The sequence below is a fragment of the Phascolarctos cinereus genome, unplaced genomic scaffold, assembly GCF_003287225.1.
Source record: "Phascolarctos cinereus isolate Bilbo 61053 unplaced genomic scaffold, phaCin_HiC Scaffold_1;HRSCAF=81, whole genome shotgun sequence".
NCBI classification, from domain to species: domain Eukaryota; kingdom Metazoa; phylum Chordata; class Mammalia; order Diprotodontia; family Phascolarctidae; genus Phascolarctos; species Phascolarctos cinereus.
The window spans coordinates 32,836,619-32,856,611 of record NW_027555514.1 but is presented as its reverse complement, the minus strand read 5'-3'; positions in this window follow the sequence as shown (position 1 = coordinate 32,856,611).

Below are 19,993 nucleotides of genomic sequence, written 5' to 3'. Positions count from 1 at the left end.
TGGAGAAAATCTGAGCCACAGGAATCAGGGGCAGCCAGACAACAGTCGATGAATGACTTGTGGAACAGAGATAGAGATCACTAAGGATGAGATGGCCAATGCATTAGCTGTGAAAATTTACCAAATGGTAACTACTCTTCAACCTCTATACCATTCTGCTTCTCATCATCTTATTGCTTTCCTATAGATATAACTCATTCATTTAATGAACTTACAAGCCGTTCAAGTGGAATTTAGAACCATATATTCCTAGAGTGTTAGAAGAAGGAACCTAGAGATCATCTGTTCCAATCTTTTCATTCTTACTGAGAATCAAAAAGAAATTTTAAGGTTAATTTTATGATTTTTGAGATCTTTGTTTATTTCTTCATGAGAGCCAAAGCAATGAAAAAAAAAAGATATAGCAGAGTGAAAAGTCAAGTACAAACTGAAACATTTCAGAAAGTTTTGAAGTGGTGAAATTATGAAAGGTCACATTTGTCAAAAAGGAAAAAGACATGTTCTTGAATGTTCATTCAAGTGCCCTTGAAAGACATACATGAACATTAGCAAGGTCTGTAACTGAAATAAGAAAGCAGAGGTCATCATTCACTTTGGAAATAGGCTGCTTAATGGAATACACTTTTCCAGAGTAAGCATCTGTCAGTGGAAGGACATTTTTGAACTCTAAAAATGGCTTGGGATAAGGAAATGTAGGTACCAAAGTGATTCCATTGACTTTTCAGATGAATGAGTAGGACAAACTTTTTGTCCTTTTTTTTTTTTTTGAGTTTTAATTCTCGGTTTGATATTTCCCTTAGACATATTTTATCTGTAGCTCTTCCTGTGAAAAGGCTACTTGCAAAGTCTTCTTCTTGACATTTACTTTTGAGTTACATGGCTGGGTTAATGAATTTGAACTTTTGTACATAATTCACAATGCAATGCAATTCAACAGACAATTATTAAGTACCTACTGTGTACAAAACACTAGGCTAGGTACTAAGGAAAATAAAAACTTACTTAAGACACATTTCCTGCCTTCACAGTTTAAATCTGCTAGAAGGTTAAGACAAAAACAGATATCTATGATACACAAGATTCTGATAAATGCATTAGAGTTAGGAGACTTAGTGTTGTGTTATATCTCAGTATCAATACCAAGTGGTAGGATCAGAGAAGACCTTGTACAGGAGGTGGCATTTGAAGTGGTAGTTAGATAGGAATTCAAGAGATGAAGAGAGGAGTCCCTTCAAGGACCTAGGGAAGGGCCACAGCAAAGTAAGAGACTCAGGAGGGCACAATCATTATCCAAAGATCACCATAGGGCTATAGGATCAGTCATCTAGAGCAGGCAGGCAACTTAAAGACCATCTGGTCCAACCTCTCAACTTATAAAAGAAACTTGAGCCCAAAACATTAAGTGACATGCTGAAGGTCACTCAGGTAGCAAAAGCCAGTATTGGAACCTAGGTTTTTTGACTCCAAGTTCAGTGTTTGAGCAGACTTCATGGGGTGGGAGAGGAGTATGTATTTGCGTGTGAGGGGCTAGGTGGTACTAGAGAGGTGACCAAGTAATGCAATCTATCAATAAGTATTTATTTAGCGTTTTCTAATATGCCAAGCATTATAGCACTAGGGATACAAAAAAAAAAAAAAAGAACTTAAAAAGCAAACCTGATTCTTTCACTTATGCATCTTATATTCTCATAGAGGACACAATATATTCATTAGTGAATACATAAAAGATACATAGAATGTCAATGGTACAAATAAAACACTCTGTCTTTCAGTTCTTGCATTTTATTTTGGCTATCTCCCATGCGTCCAATGCTCTCCCTCCTCATCTCTGCCTACTAGCTTCCCTGGCACCCTTTATAAGTCCCAGCAAAAATCCATTCTTCTACCAGAAGACTTTCCTGACCCATCTTCATTCTAGTGCCTTCCCTCTGTTAATTATTTCCTATTTATCCTGTATATAAGTTGAGTGTACATATTTGCTTGTTGTTTCCCCTACTTAGATTGTGAGCCCACTGAGCCAGGGGCTATCTTTTGCCTCTTTGTGGAATCTCCAAAACTTACCACAGTGCTTGGCACATAATAGGTGCTTAAGAAACGTTTATTTCCTGACTTGTAGATAATTTTATAATGAAAGAAACTAGCACTGTAGAGAATGGGAAAGACCTCATTCAGAAAGGCACATTTGAACTGAGTTTTGGAAGAAAATGGAATAAATAAGAGGTAGAAATGAAGAGAGTGAAGAATCTAGGCACAAGGGAGAGCCAGTGCAAAGGCAAAGATATGGCATATGGATATGTTTTGAAGAATAGTAAGTATCCCAATATGAGAGGACCAAAGACTGTCTGGAGAGGAGTCATGTGTAAGTATAGCAGAGAGGTAGGATCAGGTTGTGAAAAGCTTTTACTGCAGAGCCAGGGAGATCCAATTGCTCCAAGAAGCAATGGGACCTGAGGTAAAATTACAGTGCTGTCGGGCTATGGACTGCTTTGGAGTAGAGGAGTTAAAAATTTGCTGAGCAGGCAGTATGGAGGGAGATTCTAGTGATGTCTGAAAAGTGATATGGCTAAATATACACATAAGAAAGATTATTCTTTTATCCATTTGAAATGTGGGCCAAAAGAGGGAAAAGGATACAAGCAAAGATACCCTTTAAGGAAGATGATGCAATAGTATCATTGTGCAAGGATGAGGTTCTGTACTAAGTGCTGAGAAGACTTGACTTATTTATCACATTTGCATGGCATGGAAAGCAGAATTTCCTGGTATTAGAAGTACACACACACACACACACACACACACACATTTCCCAAGATGTAGCAGAGTATGAATGGGTTTGTGAGGCCATCCCTGGGAGTATGAGCTGAGAAATGCCATGGCAACTTCTGAGGACTCCAAGGGCACGAAAAGTCATTGTGTGGTCCTTTTTGGAATGACAGATTTTCTGGCTTTTATGACCATGGGGTGGCCTAGTGCTGAAAGAACTTGGGTTTTTAGAATGATGTGGTAAACTCTGAGTAGTCTCTTGGTTCTGCCCCTGCACTGTAAGAGAAGCTGGGATGGGGGTAAGAGGACTAGGATTTGAAGTTAAAAGAGGGGATAGCTTCTGGCTGATGGTCTATTTTTAGGCGATTGAGGTTAAGTGACTTGCCTAGGGTCACACAGCTAGTTAAGTGTCAAGGGTTTGATCTGAGGCAAGATTTGAACTCAGGTCCTCCTGACTTCAGGGCTGGCGCTCTATCCACTGTGCCATCCAGTTGCCCCTGGCTCATGGTCTTTTAGCTTGTAAGTCTCTAGCTAACACCATGTGATTCCAGTGAGGGGTGAGGGAGGGTGGTATATGTACTGATATAATAGTGACCTCACCAATGTGGCAGCTAATTCATGGGAACTCTACTAGATGGATTTGCACCATGGCCTCTGGATACTTTTGCCCACTTTATTTGTGTTTCAATCAATTTATTGACTGATAAACCTTTAATAAGAATCTGGTCTGTTCCAGTTACTATGGGAATCCTGGAAATTCACAAAGAGTAAAAGGTAGTCTCTGCCCTCAAAAAACTTATAATCTAATGAGAGAGATAATATGCAAAATACATATATGCACAAGAATTAATTAATATAGGGAATTAATTAATTCTCTCTATATAAGAAATAATTAATATAGGGAAGGCACTAGACTTGAGCTAGCTCTTTTACTCCTCCTTTTAGGGAGATTTACACACAAGATATAACCTAGACTTTAAATAAATGTTCCTGGTGTGGGGAGGCCTGCGATGAGAAACCTTTGGAGCCAATGAGTGCGATAACAAAGACCTTATCTCCTCCTAATTGGAGACCAGCTCCCTCCAGGACTAAATCTTTTCCAAACTGTATGCCTGGGTACAAAACAATATTTAGGCACAGTGACCCAGCCCTTGTTGACCCAGCTGAATGAGGCCTCAGTGCTATAAAGATAATATTTTAAAATGTCCCTCATTGCATCTTCCTCCCTACCACCCCCATATGCACACACACACACACACACACACACACACACACACACACACATGAATATACACAGTGTGTTATATACACCAGGCATATGCCTGGCTCCATCGTCCCTGTCCCAGCTCAGTCAGGGGCTGTCAGTACCTCAACCTAATCAGAAGGGAGACTGCTCAGAATGCTTTCCCACCTGTCTTCCATCTAGGGAAAGGTGTGGATTAATAATAAGCAAAGCCATAGGAATATATCCAAGATCAGCATTTTCCTTCTTGAAGTTTAGTATAAATTTAGGCATATCAACCCTACTCACATCATTAAATTTGTTATCCAGCTGGCTGGCAACCCATGACTTATTTCCTCAGAAGTAAGATCCAGAGGTATTTCAGCAAGATGCAAGATTTTGGCATCATTTGTTTGTTAAAAGAAAAAAAAAAGCGGTTCTGGGACATACTGACCTGAAGATACTGAGAGCAAACAATGCATTTCCTATGTCTAGGATTAATGAATGTTGAGCTAGAAAAGATTTTTAGAGTTTGTGTATATTTCTGTCCCCCTCCAAAGTTAAAGAAACTGAAGCCTAGACCAGAGATTAAGCATCGTTGTACAATAAATATATTGGATGTTTCAAATGGTAAGAGCCAACAAACAAATCTACACTGACTTTTGTAACATTTTATCAAATAAAGTTCCTTGAATAAACTTGTATATGCACATATATATGTTTGTATGTATGTATATGTATATGTATATGTATATGTATATGTATATGTATATGTATATGTATATGTATATGTATATGTATATGTATATGTATATGTATATGTATATGTATATGTATATGTATATGTATATGTATATGTATATGTATATGTATATGCATATGTATATGTATATGTATATGTATATGTATATGTGTATGTATATGTGTATGTATATGTATATGTATATGTATATGTATATGTATATGTATATATATGTATATGTATATGTATATGTATGTATATGGACTTTGAGTAAGGAAGACTCATATTCAAGCCTTGCCTCAAATGTTTCCCAGGTGTATGACCATGGACAAGTCACTTAACTTTTCTAGACTTCAGTTTCCTCATCTTTAAAGTGAGGTGGTTGGACTTAGTGGCTTCTAAGGTCACTTCCAGCTGCCCATTTTTAACTGGCTTGCTCATGGGCTCAAGGCTAGAAAAATGGAAGAACAAAGATTTAAATCTAGATTGGGTGTCTCCTGGACCATTAATCTGCCCATTATACCATTGTCTCTTTGAATTACAGCTACTAAACATTCTGGAGCAAAACAGGTCTGGATAAGTAGGTGTGAAGAGGATGGCAGTGAAGAAGCTTCTGTTTAAGGCACTAGTTGGTTTCCCAGAACTCCCCTGTCCCCAAGGCACATTTATCCTCCAGGCTTTGTTTTCTCTGTTTTCATTTAAATCTGAAAGATCTCCTCCTGTCCCATTTTAGCTATGAGTATGTATGCCTTAGTCTATCTGTTTTGCCTGGCTGACTTCAGATGTCAACAGCCACCCACTGTATATTGGGTAATTAACAGGGAGTTTGAGAAAACATGGGTTTGGGGAAGACTTTAGGATTCTTTTGAAATTGAAGCTGCACCAAAGCTTAATTTGTTATTCAATATTTCACTTTCAAACTTCCACCCACACAAAGGGAAAATCTTTGACTATTTCTGGTGCCTTTTTTTTTCAATTTTCTCCAACCTTACTTGACTCCTGCTTCCAAAGACTGTGCCTATCTATACACAGAGAGAATCAGAGAGAGTGAAAGCAGAAACCTGAATAATATAAATTAAAAGTGGCAAAGACTTCTTTTCCTGAAATATCCAAGTAAGAACAAAAGGACTCTATGTTTTGGCCTGAATTATCCTTAGTTCTCCTGTTCAACTTCTGGATAAGGATAAATTCAGCCTAATCCCAAATGCTTAATGTTTGAGAATTTTGAATAACTGGAATTAAAACAACATTTTAGGATTGAGAAACTACTCAGAGAAGTCAAGACTTGTCCAGCGTTATACAGGGAATGAGTATCTGTGGCAACATCTGTTGTCCTTGGTCCTCTTCAAGAATGAAGGATAAACAACAACATCTGTGGCAACATTCAAACCCATGTTTTGTTTTTTGTTTTTTTTCTGATCACCAGTCTAGTGGTTTGCATGCTGTGTTGGTCTATTTCATGGCAGGATTAAACACAGCCAGAAATTTATCACTGAATGCATTATTACTCAGGATATAAATGAATGAATGAATATACAAATATTTACTGTACATATCTGTCTGTTGGAGTAGCTGTCCAGTCATCCAAAAGGCTCATGAGGGGGTGAAATGGGAGGGGAGGAGCCAGAGTCACCAACTTCACCAGTTTTCTCTCTACTACTCTCCTTCATACCATCCATGATGTGTTCTAACTAGCATGGCATTTATTTTCTGAACACTGTTCTTTTTCCACTACTGCTAAGTGTCTGTGGGCAAGTCACTTAACCTTGTTTAGTCATTTTTCAGTTACGTCCAACTCTATGTGACCCCATTTGAGGTTTTCTTCACAAAGATACAGGAGTGGTTTGCCATTTCCTTCTCCACTTCATGTTACAGATGAAGAAACTGAGGCAAAAAAAGGGTTAAATAACTTGCCTGGGGTCACACGGCTATTAAGTGTCTGAGGCCAGATTTGAAATCAGGTCTTCCTGACTCCAGGCCTAGCACTCTATCCACTGTGCCACCTAGGTGCCCTTAATTTTACTCAGTCTTAATTACCTGGAATGACAGGTGCTTCTCCATTAAGATCCTAAAAGTGTTTTAATATTCACTTTTCCCAGAAAGTTCACATCCTAGTCCCAAATTAATCCACATGAGGACAAAGTTAACTTAAATTGCCTCAGGTCTTCACCATAGATTCTTTACTCATGAAACAGCCCAGGTAGAAAACCAACTTGGGAATGTGAGTGATTAGGTCCAAAGTCCCCAGTTTCACCAGCATCCTGGCCTAAAACCCTTTGCCCTGCCCTACTCTGCCCTTTCCTCCTTTATTCTCCTCTTCCTTCTTCTCTCCTATCCTTCCCCATTCTAGAGACTGAGGCAGAAAAAGAATGTTTATAGGCTGTGTTTCTTTTCTTCTCTCCCACCTCTCAAAGCCTCTTGGCAAAGTTTAGGCTAGGAGTCTGGCTCCTCCAAACATCTGGCTGGCACTGAGAAGAGCAGAGCTGATGTACAAGGACATGCTCTTTATCATCTTTTCAGAAAGGATTTTAAATCTCCAAAAGATTGGCTACAAGTTGCGTCTTGGCCTCATTATGTCCTAATTTTGGGTTTCTTTTCGAAAGCCTATTTATCGAGGATTCTGAAATGCCTGTTACAGTACCAAGTATGGACGTCATCTGACTATAGAATAATCAAAAGAATATGGGGAACATTTGGAGTGAAATATGTGGCATGCTTTGACTTCAGGCAAATAGGAAAAGAGAAGTGGGGCAAATGGAAAAGCTCAATCTTACACATTGCATTTCTGGATGTCAGCAACATTGAAATATGTTGCACCAAGTCAAGCATGTAGTAGCAAGGGACAAAAAATAGCAGTAATGCTATATTTACTAAGAGATTCTCTAGAGGGGCCTCCATATATATATATATGTGTGTGTGTGTGTGTGTGTGTGTGTGTGTGTGTGTATGTGTATGTGTGCATGTATGTATATGTATATATACACATGTGTATGTACATGTCTATATGTATATATTCATGTGTGTATTTGTATGTATGTATATGTGTATATGTGTATGTGTTTATGTATTTGTATTTATATTGCTTTGCACACCCACTTCCTACTCTGATTATAAACATAAAAATTGTATAATTCAGTTTTAACATAAATCAAGGGAAAGGGGAAGAGGTTCCGTTCATCTAAAATTCATCTCGTACTACTCAATTGGCTGGGTCAAGCTTTTGACCCTTTGGCCCTATGGTTATGCAGAGAAGGACTCTGGGCAATGGTTTCTGGGTTGAGTCAGAAAGTTTATCTCATATTGTTGCACAAGCTAAATTTTCTTTTGGAATAATGAATATTCTAAGAGTATCACTGAGCTCCAGCAAAGCTAAGCCCTGTTCTTCTTGGCTCACCCAGTGAGAAGTTTTCCATTCTGCTCATTTGGCAGAGTACCTGCCCATGAAGCTGTTGGGTCTTATCCTGGTCAGAGTTTCAGTGGCTTAAAGTGGTCTGTATGGCATCCAGAAAGGGAAAGTTAAACATTGGCCTAGAGTCTTTGGGTAGGAGGTTAAGTCAGATTGGAGTGTGTGTCCACCAGTTGTGTCTACCAGTTGTGTGCCAGAGAGAGGGAAGCCAAAATCCATATTGTGGTGGTGAACAGATGCAGATATTTGTTCCCTTAGCTGGGATTTGGAAATCATATACCTTCAATTTAAAATACAATTCATTCATTCATTGATTCAACAAGCATAAGTTTAGTGCCAGCTACGTGCTGGGCATTGTGCTAAGCACTGAGTGTACAACGACAAAATGCAAAAGTCCTAGGCCATACGGAGTATAAATTCTGTTGGGGGATAAAGGTGTGTGTGAATGCAACACAAGGAAGGAAGGAAGGAAGGAAGGAAGGAAGGAAGGAAGGAAGGAAGGAAGGAAGGAAGGAAGGAAGGAAGATTAATTAAATGCCTACTATGTGCAGCTAGGTGTCACAGAGGTTGGAGTGCCAGGCCTAGAGTCAGGAAAATTCATCTTCCTGACTTCAAATCTGCCCTCAGACATTTGACACTAGCTGTGTGATACTGGGCAAGTCACTTAACCCCAATTGCTTTGCCAAAAAAAAAAAGAAGAAAAATATTATCTTATTTGATTATCACAAAAGCCCTGGGAAGTAGGTTCTAGTGTTGTCCCCATTTTACAATTGAGGAAACTGAGGCAAAAAGATGTTAAGTGATTTGCCTGGAGTCACATGGCTAGTAAGTGCTTGAGGATGGATTTGAACTCAGGAAGTTAGTAAAGTCAGGAAAACTTCAGGCCCAAGGCTCTCTCACCAAAGTACCTAGCATATGAGCACAGAAAAGCAAATACAAAGTTATACACAAAGGTTGTTGTGTTTGTCATTTTTGTTGTTTTCAGTTGTTACATGGGTGGAGAAGGAAGATGCTAGCAACTTGTGGAAGATGGCACTTGACCTGAGCTTTTGAAAGAAGCTAGAGATTCTTTGAGACAGATGTGTGGGTAAATGTACTCTTGGCACAAGGGACAACTTGTGTGAAGTCATGAAAGTAGTAGATGGGATGTCTACTATATACAAGGAAAAAAACAGGCAAGCCAATTTGGCTGGAACATTCAGTGCATGAAGGATAGTAATGTACAATGCAGTAATAGTAGGGATACAGAGTAAGACTGCAAAAGATCTTAAGTTACCTAACAGAGAAGTCTGCATTTTATTGCATGCTGGACTGGAAGCCTGAAAGACCTTAGATCAAATCCCACGCCAGACTATTACTAGCCATGTGAACCTGTACTTAGCTTCTCTGTCTCTCAATTTTCTCATCTGGAAAATGGGACAGGTGTACTTGGTTTCTGAGGTCTCTCTCTTCCATATTCTCCTCATCCTTTGCTCTTTTCTTGGGCAAAGGAGTGGCAGGGTCAGACAGGGTGCTTCAGGAATAGCATTCCAATGGCTTCCATCTTCAGTTTTCTTTTACATAATTTATTATGATTTTTCTATTTCTTTAGGCATGTAATTGCTTCACATCAAGCAATGTGTTCCAGCTGTCTTCTTACAACGCTGGTATTGGAATTAACTGCCATAAGCTTCTCAGATTGTTCTGTTCTCTACTTACCCAGCTTAATTTCTCCATCCCTACAGGTCTCCACAGTTTATCTCAGCAAACTACTCAGCAATCCAATGGGTCCCTGCTGCCCTTTGGCCTCATAAACAAGAAATGGGTATTACAGACAAATCGATCTTACATTGTACCTGCAAAGCTATTCTCTGCGCACACATAGAATTTTAAAATTTCATCCTGAAAGAGGGAAATAAGGATGATGGGGAAAGCAATAGAGCTAAGTGATGCCCAGGTAGAAATAAATTAAAATGGAATGTAATTGTATTAGTTATGGTCTGTTGAGATCAAACAATATAATGCTAAAGAAAATGACTTCATAGCTAGAGTGTGTCATAGATGTATAGCAGCCTTGTTGGCTATAGTAAGTGCTTTTATTTTTAATGAAATGTGCTTAGAATTTGAAGAATGAGGGCAAGGTTCAAATTCAAACTTTTCCCCTTGTTATGTCTGTGATCAGAAGTCACTTCAATTCTCTAGGACTCAGTTACCTCAAATATAAATTAGGCAAGTTGGGCTGCTGACCTTCAAAGTTTCTTTCAGTCATGTGACTGAATCTGAGTTCAAAGGATGTATTCTTTTAGTTTTCTGCCTTTGTTTGCTCGCCCTTGAGCATAGGCTCTACTGGGATCATGTCTGAGATCTTGTGTCTCCAAATTAGCTTCTTCCTAGGTAAGCTTGCATCTTCAAATGTCAAGCTGAAAATATACTGTCACTTAATGAATGATTGCTAACTGGCTGACTGATTGCCTGAAAATATGCCAGATACTGGGGAAACAAAGACATAAATAAAAGTGCTCCTACCCTCAAGGAGTTTACACTTTAGAAGGAGAAACAACACATACACATATAAGGAAATTCAAGGTATATACAAGATCAATAAAAGTAATTCACCAAAAATAAAAACAAAGGCAACTTTTGTCATCCTCAAGGAGTTTCCATGTTATCTGCCCTAGCACTTTTACCTGTCACACTTCCCTTAGTCTTCCAAGACCTCTGAGTGCCAATTTGAGGATTATTCCTTCTAGACATTTCTGGCCCCTGACACGCAGGACTCCCTGGCTTTAGATTGTGATTTCACATCCTTCCCAAATGTCTTTGCCTCTTTTTCTGTAACCTCTGTTTTCCAGCATGTTCCAGACTCAATATGTCCCAAACAACTTGATATCTCCCCATCCCCCAAAAGACCCTACTTCCCAGCTTCTTTATTTGTATGAACAGCACTAGCATCATTCCAGTCCCCCAGAGACACAATCACAGAGTTATCCTTGTGTCTTCCCTCTTCTTCATCCTCCCCAGTCACTTGTCAATTTATGTCAATTATTCTTCCACAACATTTGTTTGCATAAATTAGAGATTATCTCAGAGGGGAGGCACCAATGCTAAGGACTTGGAAATTCTTCTTGTAGATGGTGAGACTTCAGCTGAGACTTAAATGAAGCCAGGAAGCAGAGATGAGAAAGGTGTAAGGGGCAGTCAATGAAAATTCCCTGAGTCTGGAGATAGAGGTTTTGTTTTGTTTTCTAGTAAGAAAGGAGGTTAGTATCAGTAGATCTCAGAGTGTTTCAAGGGAAGGAGAGTGTAAGAAGACTTGAAAGTTATGAAGGTCTTTAAAAGGCAAATAAAAGGTTCTCTATTGATCCTGGAGAAAAGAGAGAGCCCCTTGAGTTTATTGATTAAGAAGGTGACATGGTCAGACATGTGCTTTAACAGAGGAGATGCTGGACTGATTTGGGGAGAGATTTGTGGCAGGGAGAACAAACAAAGGCTTATTGAAATGACCTAATTTTGAGGTGATATACCAGGCTATAAACCATGGTACTGTCAGTATCAGAAGAGAAGAGGAAGTATAGAAGAGTATGAGAAATGTTGCGAAGGCAGAGTTGATAGGACTTGGCTACAAATTGGATTTGGTGGAGAGAGGGCATGGGGGGTATACAGTGAGTAGTAAGGGATGAGACATAAATTGCAAGTCTAGGGGGCTAGAACAATAGTTACTGCTGGTATCCTCAGCAGTAACAGGGAATTTATGAAGTGAGGAGGGTTTTAGAGGAAAGATAGTGACTTCTGTTTTGGATATGACAAATTTAAGATATGTACAAACTCCCAGTGTGAAGAGTTCAATAAATGGTGATGTGAGTGAAGGTCAGAAGAGAAGTTAGAGTTGAATACAGAGATCTGAGAACCATCTTCTTAGAGATGATAACTGAATCTATGGAAGCTGATGAAATCACCATGCAAAATAATATAGTGACAGAATAGAAGAGGACTTAGAGCAGAGCCTTATAGGATACTCATGGTTAGTGGTCATAGCTTGGGTAAAAATCTGGCAAAAGATGCCTTATAGGTAGGCAGGTCGCCAAGATAGAGTAATGTCATAGAAAACTAGAGAGAGGAGAACATGAAGGAGAAGAGGGTGTTTGAGTATCAAAAGGTACAGAGAGATCCAGAAGGATAAGAACCGAGAAAAAGATATTAGATTTGGCAATTAAGAGATTATCAGAAATTTTGAAGACAGAATGTTCAATTTAAGAATGAGGCTTTAACCCGAATTGCAAAGAGGTAAGAGAACGAGAGGAAAAGAAGCTGAGGCACTGATTGTAGGCAATCTTCTCAAGGAAGTTAGCTAAGAAAGGGAGAAATATAAAGAGATAGCTAGCATAGATGCATGGAGGAAACAGGGACATGTTTGTAGATTTCAGGGAAGCAGCGAGTTGACAAAAAGAGATGGAAGATTAAGAAGAGAATAGTCACAATAGAGGGAGGGGGAAAACAGCTATAGAAGATGAAATGAAATAGGGTTATTTGTACATGTATAGTAGTTTGCTTTGGTAAGGAGAAAGGGTATTTCTTCATATGAAATGGGGGGGGATATCTGAATGTATATTGAGGTAGAAGGGATAAGAGAGAGCTCTTGCCAAATAGCTTTATTTTTTTTTTCAGTGAAACATGAGGAAAAGGTCTCAGTTGAGAGGTTTAGGGTAGAGAGAGTTATGGGAAGTTTGAGGAAGAATGAAAAGTTTTGGAAAGGCCCCTCTGGTGAGTTGGATAATGAATCAATCAGGAATGTATAAAAAGATTGCCTTGTGGGGAAGCTATGTGGCACAGTGGATACAGAATCAACACTGAAGCCAGGAGGACCTGAGTTCAACTCTGGCCTCATACCAAACACTTGACACTTACTAGCTGTGTGACCCTGCACAAGTCATTTAACCCCAATTGCCCCCCCAAAAAAAAGATTGCCTTGCCACAGTGAGGACCCAGTTGAGATTATCTCACATTAATTTGTAGTAGATCCATTTACCTTGGGTTTCTGATTTTTTCCAGCTTCATTCATCAACATATGTTTAAAAGCAAAGGTTGTTGGGGTAATCCAATGTTAGAGCTTGACAGGATGTTTTAAGCATGACAATTAATAAATGTTTGTTTAGCAGGCAGAATTGGACCTTAAGCCAAAAGACTTGGTTTGGCATTTCACCTCTTACACTTAATATGTATGTCACCAAGAGCAATTCATTTAATCCCTTACAGCTTCAATTCCATTTTTCTAAATTGGGGGTAAAGTACATCTGGCTGATAGCAGAGAAAACAAAACAAAACAAAACAAACAAACAGAAAAAAAAAAAAACTACAGACCCAGGACCCAAAGAAATCAGATTGAACCTGAAAAGGAATCTAAGGGGCCATGTTTTAATTTAAAATTGGAAGGAGGAAAAAATCTACCTCTCAGAGCTTTTGTCAGACTCAAATGGTATACTGTTCAGAGAGCATGTAACAATGACAGCAATGATAATAGTAATAAGCTCTTATTAGGGGAAGCTGGATGGCACAATGGATAGAGCACCGGCCCTGAAGTCGGGAGGACCTGAGTTCAAATCCAGCATCAGACCAAACACTTGACACTTACTAGCTGTGTGTGACCCTGGGCAAGTCACTTAACCTCAATTGCCTAAAATAAAATAAGCTGTTATTAATTTTGCTTTTCTTGCTATTTGTCCATTTCCCATTAAAATGAAACTGACAGCTTGGTATCTTCCCAAAAGCACCATAATGAAGCAATGATGGTAAGTTATAACCCAGTATGTGTCAAGTACTGCTGCAAGCACCTGCATTCACGGCCGTTGTCTAATGCTGGCAGAGTGTGAAGAGAGAAAGAATCACGGGCCAGGTGGGAGCAGCGAAGAACAAACTCCGTTTATTGATCTGAGGGCTCAGGCTTGTATAGTACTGCATCAGGCAATAGTAACATTATTTTCTAAGAAAAGCATAAACCTAATAAAGTGATTTCCTTATTTCCATCTACCTTGTCTGTTACTTTCTTTCCTGCATCCTGTCCCATGCCCTATCCGTTTCCTCCCTTCCTGCATCTGTTCTCAAGAGATGGAACAGGGGGGTGGTGAGCCCACATCCTGAGTTTCACAGCTGTAGGGCTTAGTACAAACTACAGGTAAGACCCAGGATAGCCTAAGCCCTCCAACTTCCCAGAGCCGGCCCTCTACAAAGTACAAAAGGCAACAGTGAATAATGGAGAGTGGGCCTGGTCTTGGCACCAACCTGTGTTCAAGTCAAGCCACTGACATTGACAGTCATTGACTAACAGCAAATCATTTAATCTTTGAGGGCTCCAATCAACTCTCAAAGACTATAAGATGCAAAAGAGGTCTAGATTCTCGTTGATGGAGCAAGTTTCCACATTGAAACTTGTTTCAGATATGAAGGCAAAAATGAATCTACCCACCATCAATGTGGTTATCATATTCTATTGAAATGATCCTATATTTCAGAGATCTTTAGTTTTTTTCTAGATAGGATTCCTTTTCTCTCCCCCTCCACCTTGAGCCTATCTGGAGATAGATGTGTTGACAGTGCTAACATAAAATAGTTGTAGACCACCTCCTGCAATTACACATAGATATAGTTATAAACATATATGCATATGCCTATATTTATGTAGTCATATACACACAGTCACACATATATATATATATATATATATATATATATATACATATATCCATGTTTACATGCACATCTGTATATGTATACATGCACATCTATATTTATATATCTATTACCATCTCTACCTCTATCTATCTCTATCTATCTATTCATAAATCTATCTATCTAGCATGTGTGTGTGTGTGTGTGTGTGTGTGTGTGTGTGTGTGTGTGTATGTGTGTGCATCCATTCCTGTTTGGCAATGAAAATAAAACAAAAGACAAATGTGAAAATCATATACTTGTCTGTTGCCTTTAGCAAGCCTTTGTGCCCCTCTGGTATATTGTCTATGTCTGTTTATTCATTCATTCATTCATTCATTCATTTATGTATTTATGTATTTACTTATTTATTTGTTTATTTGTTTATTTATTATCTAGGCATCTTAGACCTTCATGACTTTCTGGGAGTTTTAAAAACCAATTTGAAGAGTAATGTTTAGGCTGCAAATCCATTGCTATATCACACACAATATCTCTATATTCACAGAGAAGGCTACTGCAAGTTTCAGAAACTCATAGCAGTTATGAACATAGTTTTGAGCTTATCTTCAGGTTTGATGAGCAAGTCATTTAAAGTCCCAAGCTTATCAGCTTTCTAATCAATATAGACCATTCAGGTTACCAAATTTTTTCCTTCCTTCCTTGCTTTAAATTGCATTCAAATGGATTTGTTTCCTACTTTAGAACCTTCTGTTTCTGAGCTGCCTTCTGATTTTTCATCTATCTGGTAAGGATTTCTTCTAAAGGGCTGATGGCCAGGAGATGGGAGAGCTATGACCCACTGATCCTCTTACTAGAGATCTAGTGAAGCAACCCTTCTCTACCCATATAAAATCTTGTTTTCCTGGGTGGGATATCTTCCAAAGGGCTACTTCATTTTTTGTGCAATTTGGCAGCAAACTAGAACATGGAAAACTAAGAATCAACATATTTAATAATTCACATAAAATTAATGACATGGTCTGTTTTCTTATTTCATTTTTTTTAAATGCTGACAATTCAGTATCTATTAATGAAGCACTTACAGAATTGACATTTGATACTTGCCTGGGAGACAAACTAAATTTGGTAATGTAATTAAATCAAAATTAAATAGAGGAAAATGCATAATCACATTCTTATTAATATGTTAACTTTAGGGAGATTATTTGGGTATTGCAGGCATTGAGCAAGATAACTAGGGCAACTTAATTAGATTTCAAGTGAATTGCTAATCATGTTCATTTAGATTTTTATAAGAATAGTAATTACACTCCAACATGTTATAGCTACAATATAGTATTTTATTATATTACTTACCAACATTTCCTTACAAGTACATTTACAATACCAGCTTTAATGGATTAGTGAAAGTGTAAGAGTCATTTATTGCTAATAGAATCAAGATTAGGAAGTGAAATTTCAGTATTCTAAAAGTCATTCACATCATAATTTTAATGATATGACGCTTATATTTCATTGAGGTTTTTTTTGCAGTCACTTTGCTCAGCAAATTACTTTTTATATACTGATTTAAATAAATATGTGTTTTATATCCAGTTCTATGATCTTAATTTATTTACAAGAGGAAATAGGATTAACTTGTAGGTTGGCCTTGAATACTAAACATTACCTGGGTAGGAAAAAAAAAGGAATTATGGTGTTTGTTGGCCATGCCTCTGGGCTGCTGAAGGCTGAAGTGAGAATGTAGGAGGAAATACCCATATGCCCCCTAAGATAGCACAGGAGATTTAAAAGACACAAGGGCTATATAAACTTTCAGTTGATAGGCATGCCAGATTACTTTAGCCTGCTACTGTTTGGAGAAGCACAGCATGCTGCATCCTGTTATGCAGAAGAGCATAGAACTCTGACTTTTGGTTAAGAACTCATGTCAATAACTGGGCACTTGAAACTAGCAGGAAAGAAAGTAAATCATTTCTTACTGAACACAACTTGGGAAGCTAGGTGGTGCAGACCAGGCCTGGAGTCAAGCAGATGAGTTCACATTCAACCTCAGATATTTACTAACTGTGTGACCCCGGGCAAGTCACTTAACCCTATTTGCCTCAGTTTCCTTATTCTAAAATGAAGTGGAGAAGGAAATGGCAAACAATTCCAAGAAAACCCCAAATGGGGTCACACAGAGTCAGATATAAATGACCCAATTTGGTAGTTGTTGCCATTGACCTGATAATCAATCAGCAATATTTTATTAAATCCCTACAATGTGCTAGACAGCCTACTAAGCACTAGAGATACAAAGATCCAAATGAAATTATCCCTATTATCAAACAACTCATTTGTTTGGAATGATGCTCTGCTTCAGAAGTCTCTAGCCTTTTCGTGTGGTAGAATACCCTTTTTTTCTTTTCTCTCACAGCCTTGGCTATAGTGATGGTAGAGGGGAGAATAGTTCATCTCTACCAGTAGGGCTCTCCCTCCACTTCACTGAGAACTCCATCAAACTCCAGATAAGGGAATTGAACATATAATATAATCATAGATCTATTGCTGGAGGGTACTACGCATGTTTTCAAGTCTGACCTAGATTTATAGCTGAGAAACCAGGGCATAGATTTGCTAAGTGACCTATCTATCTATCTATCTATCTATCTATCTATCTATCTATCTATGTCTATATCTATATCTATCTATCTATCTGTCTATCTATCTATGTCTATATCTATATCTATATCTATTCTATCTATCTATCTATCTATCTATCTATCTATCTATATCTATGGCATATATCATAGAAGGAATTGTTTAATCTCATCTAGCTTGGTGCTATAGTTATAGGGCCTCTTTTATTGGTGAAGGATCTCTGGTCTATTATTATTCATGAAGCTTCATTCAATAAAACTTGGAACTTTTAATGCTTATCTTTTGTTAGTTTACTTTTATCTCACATACTCTAAACTTACTCTGCCAAACACGGTTCATTGCAAGCTGCATGCCCAAATGGAACCTCTATGTCCCCTAAAGGCTCTGGGGTTAATCTTGAGGACATGAGGAGAAGGAGCCTCTGTAATACTGGAGCTCATGAGCTCCCAGTGCTTCCTCTCTGGTTATCAGTTAATATCAATTAATCAGCAAGATAATTAGCTGTTTGCCAGAGAGTATTTACTAAGTTGTATAGTAAGAACAGTTGATATAAAACATTCTCCCAAAAGTCTTCTACTAATACATACAAAGTGAGCCTCCTTACATTAAAAGATCCATCCAGCCCTATATCCTTCTTACAATAGAATATCCTATCACCAATTCCAGCTGCCTTTTCCTACTGGTAAGTTTTTCCTGGGGTAATTAATTTTGGGGAAGAATCCCAGCTTTTTTTTTTTTTAACATTTATTGCCTTCCTGGTTTAATTTCCGAAATCCTACATTTCACCACCATGTCTCATCTGTAGCCTCACTCTGGAACCTCCTTCAGTGCCTGCCTTCTCTCTATCTGGAATAACTCTCCATTTAACTATGTGGTCTTCTTATGGTGGAATATTTCTTCACTATGTTGGTTCTCTTCTCCCAAGAGTGAATTCCTCTCTGGACCAACATTTTGGGGAGGAAGAGGTCATCTTCATCTGATTCCCTCCTCCCTTTCTACCTTTCATGATTTGTCTACCCTTGTGATAATTTGAGTTCCAGGAATGCAGAGGCTATCTTTCTTTTTCTTTATATTTGTATACTAATGTGTAGCATATTGTCTGGCAAATAGGAAGCAGTTAACTAATCTTGTTGCCTTGCTTACATATGGAGTCCATGAGAAAGTGGGTCAAGTTTAGAAAGCACATGCACCCAAGGGTAACTCATAGCTCCTAATTTCTGGAATTTCTTTTCCTCCTTTACAGGATACTCATTCTGCTTGGCTTCCTCTATAAAGCCCCAAAGCTGTCTCTCCTCTGTGTCTTTTGTTTGTCTTTCATTGCTGATATAGGCATTATGTCAAGCTGTTCCACTGATGTTGCTTAGACTTTGACACCAATGAGAAGTCCAAAATCCCTCAACCCTTTGTAGTTCACAAGGTCTTCCTCTGGACAATGTGAGGGAGGTGGGTGTGGGGAGAAGAGAGTAATATGACCCCGAGATCAGGATTACTACCATAAGTGTTTCTTTCTCATTAGCCTGGCTGGGAGATTTCTGCCACTTATCTGCCAAACGCTCCCAGGCTTGGATCCTGAATTGGCTTGTGGTTTTATATCAAAATCCATAGGGGGCAACCTAGTCTCCTCAATCAATGTGAATATACTTCCTATGCGCAGTCATTCCAATTTACCCAATGGCTTTTAAAGGACTTGTGAACTGATCGATTGACTTTTCACATTTAATCTAAAGTCATTGATGGATGGATTGATTCACCAGAGATGTTTAGGCCTAGTTATCATCTCTGATTGTTTCAAGTGAGTAGTCTGTGCTCTCTGTGATGATTGTGGGAAAGACACTCTTAAAATGATGAAGAAGTGTGTTATAGTGGATAGAGGATTAGAATAGAAGTTAGAAATATGCGAATTTTGATTTCACCTTTGATGCATGCTCGCTTTGTGGCCATAACAAGGGGGCCTAACTTTTCTGAGACTCAAGTAACTCTCTAATATTATCTACTAAGTTGTAGACAGGTAGGATCTGGGTTGATGGCATTAGTCCCCACAATGATGAAATTGTTATCACTGACATACACTTATTCATTCATTTAACATGTACTAATTAAGTCCCTGCTGTCTTCCAGGCTTTATGTCAAGAGAAAAATGAAACAATATTTGCCTTCAATGAGCTTATATTCCATCAACGTGTGAAGATACGGACATGTGTACAGATAATCAAATACGAAAATAGTTACAAAGTAATAGTAATAATTTTTGATGATAGAGACACTAACAAAACTCACAGATGAGGGGTGTTGTCAGGAAAGCTTTCAGAGAGTGGCACAAGCTCTTTTCAAAACACAGTCATTAGCAATTTTAGGTGATGTTGTATATTTTGATATTTTTGTTGTGACTTAATTTACGTAGAATTGTGTTTTCTCTCTAGTTTTGCAGTTAATAGTTGACAATGTGGGTTAATTCAGTGTCACAGCCTTACAGCTAGAAATGCCATCCCACCCAATTATGAAACAGATGAGGAAACTGAGACCCAGAGAGGTATATAATTCTTTCCCTGGGGTGGGTGGGGGATTTATTTCT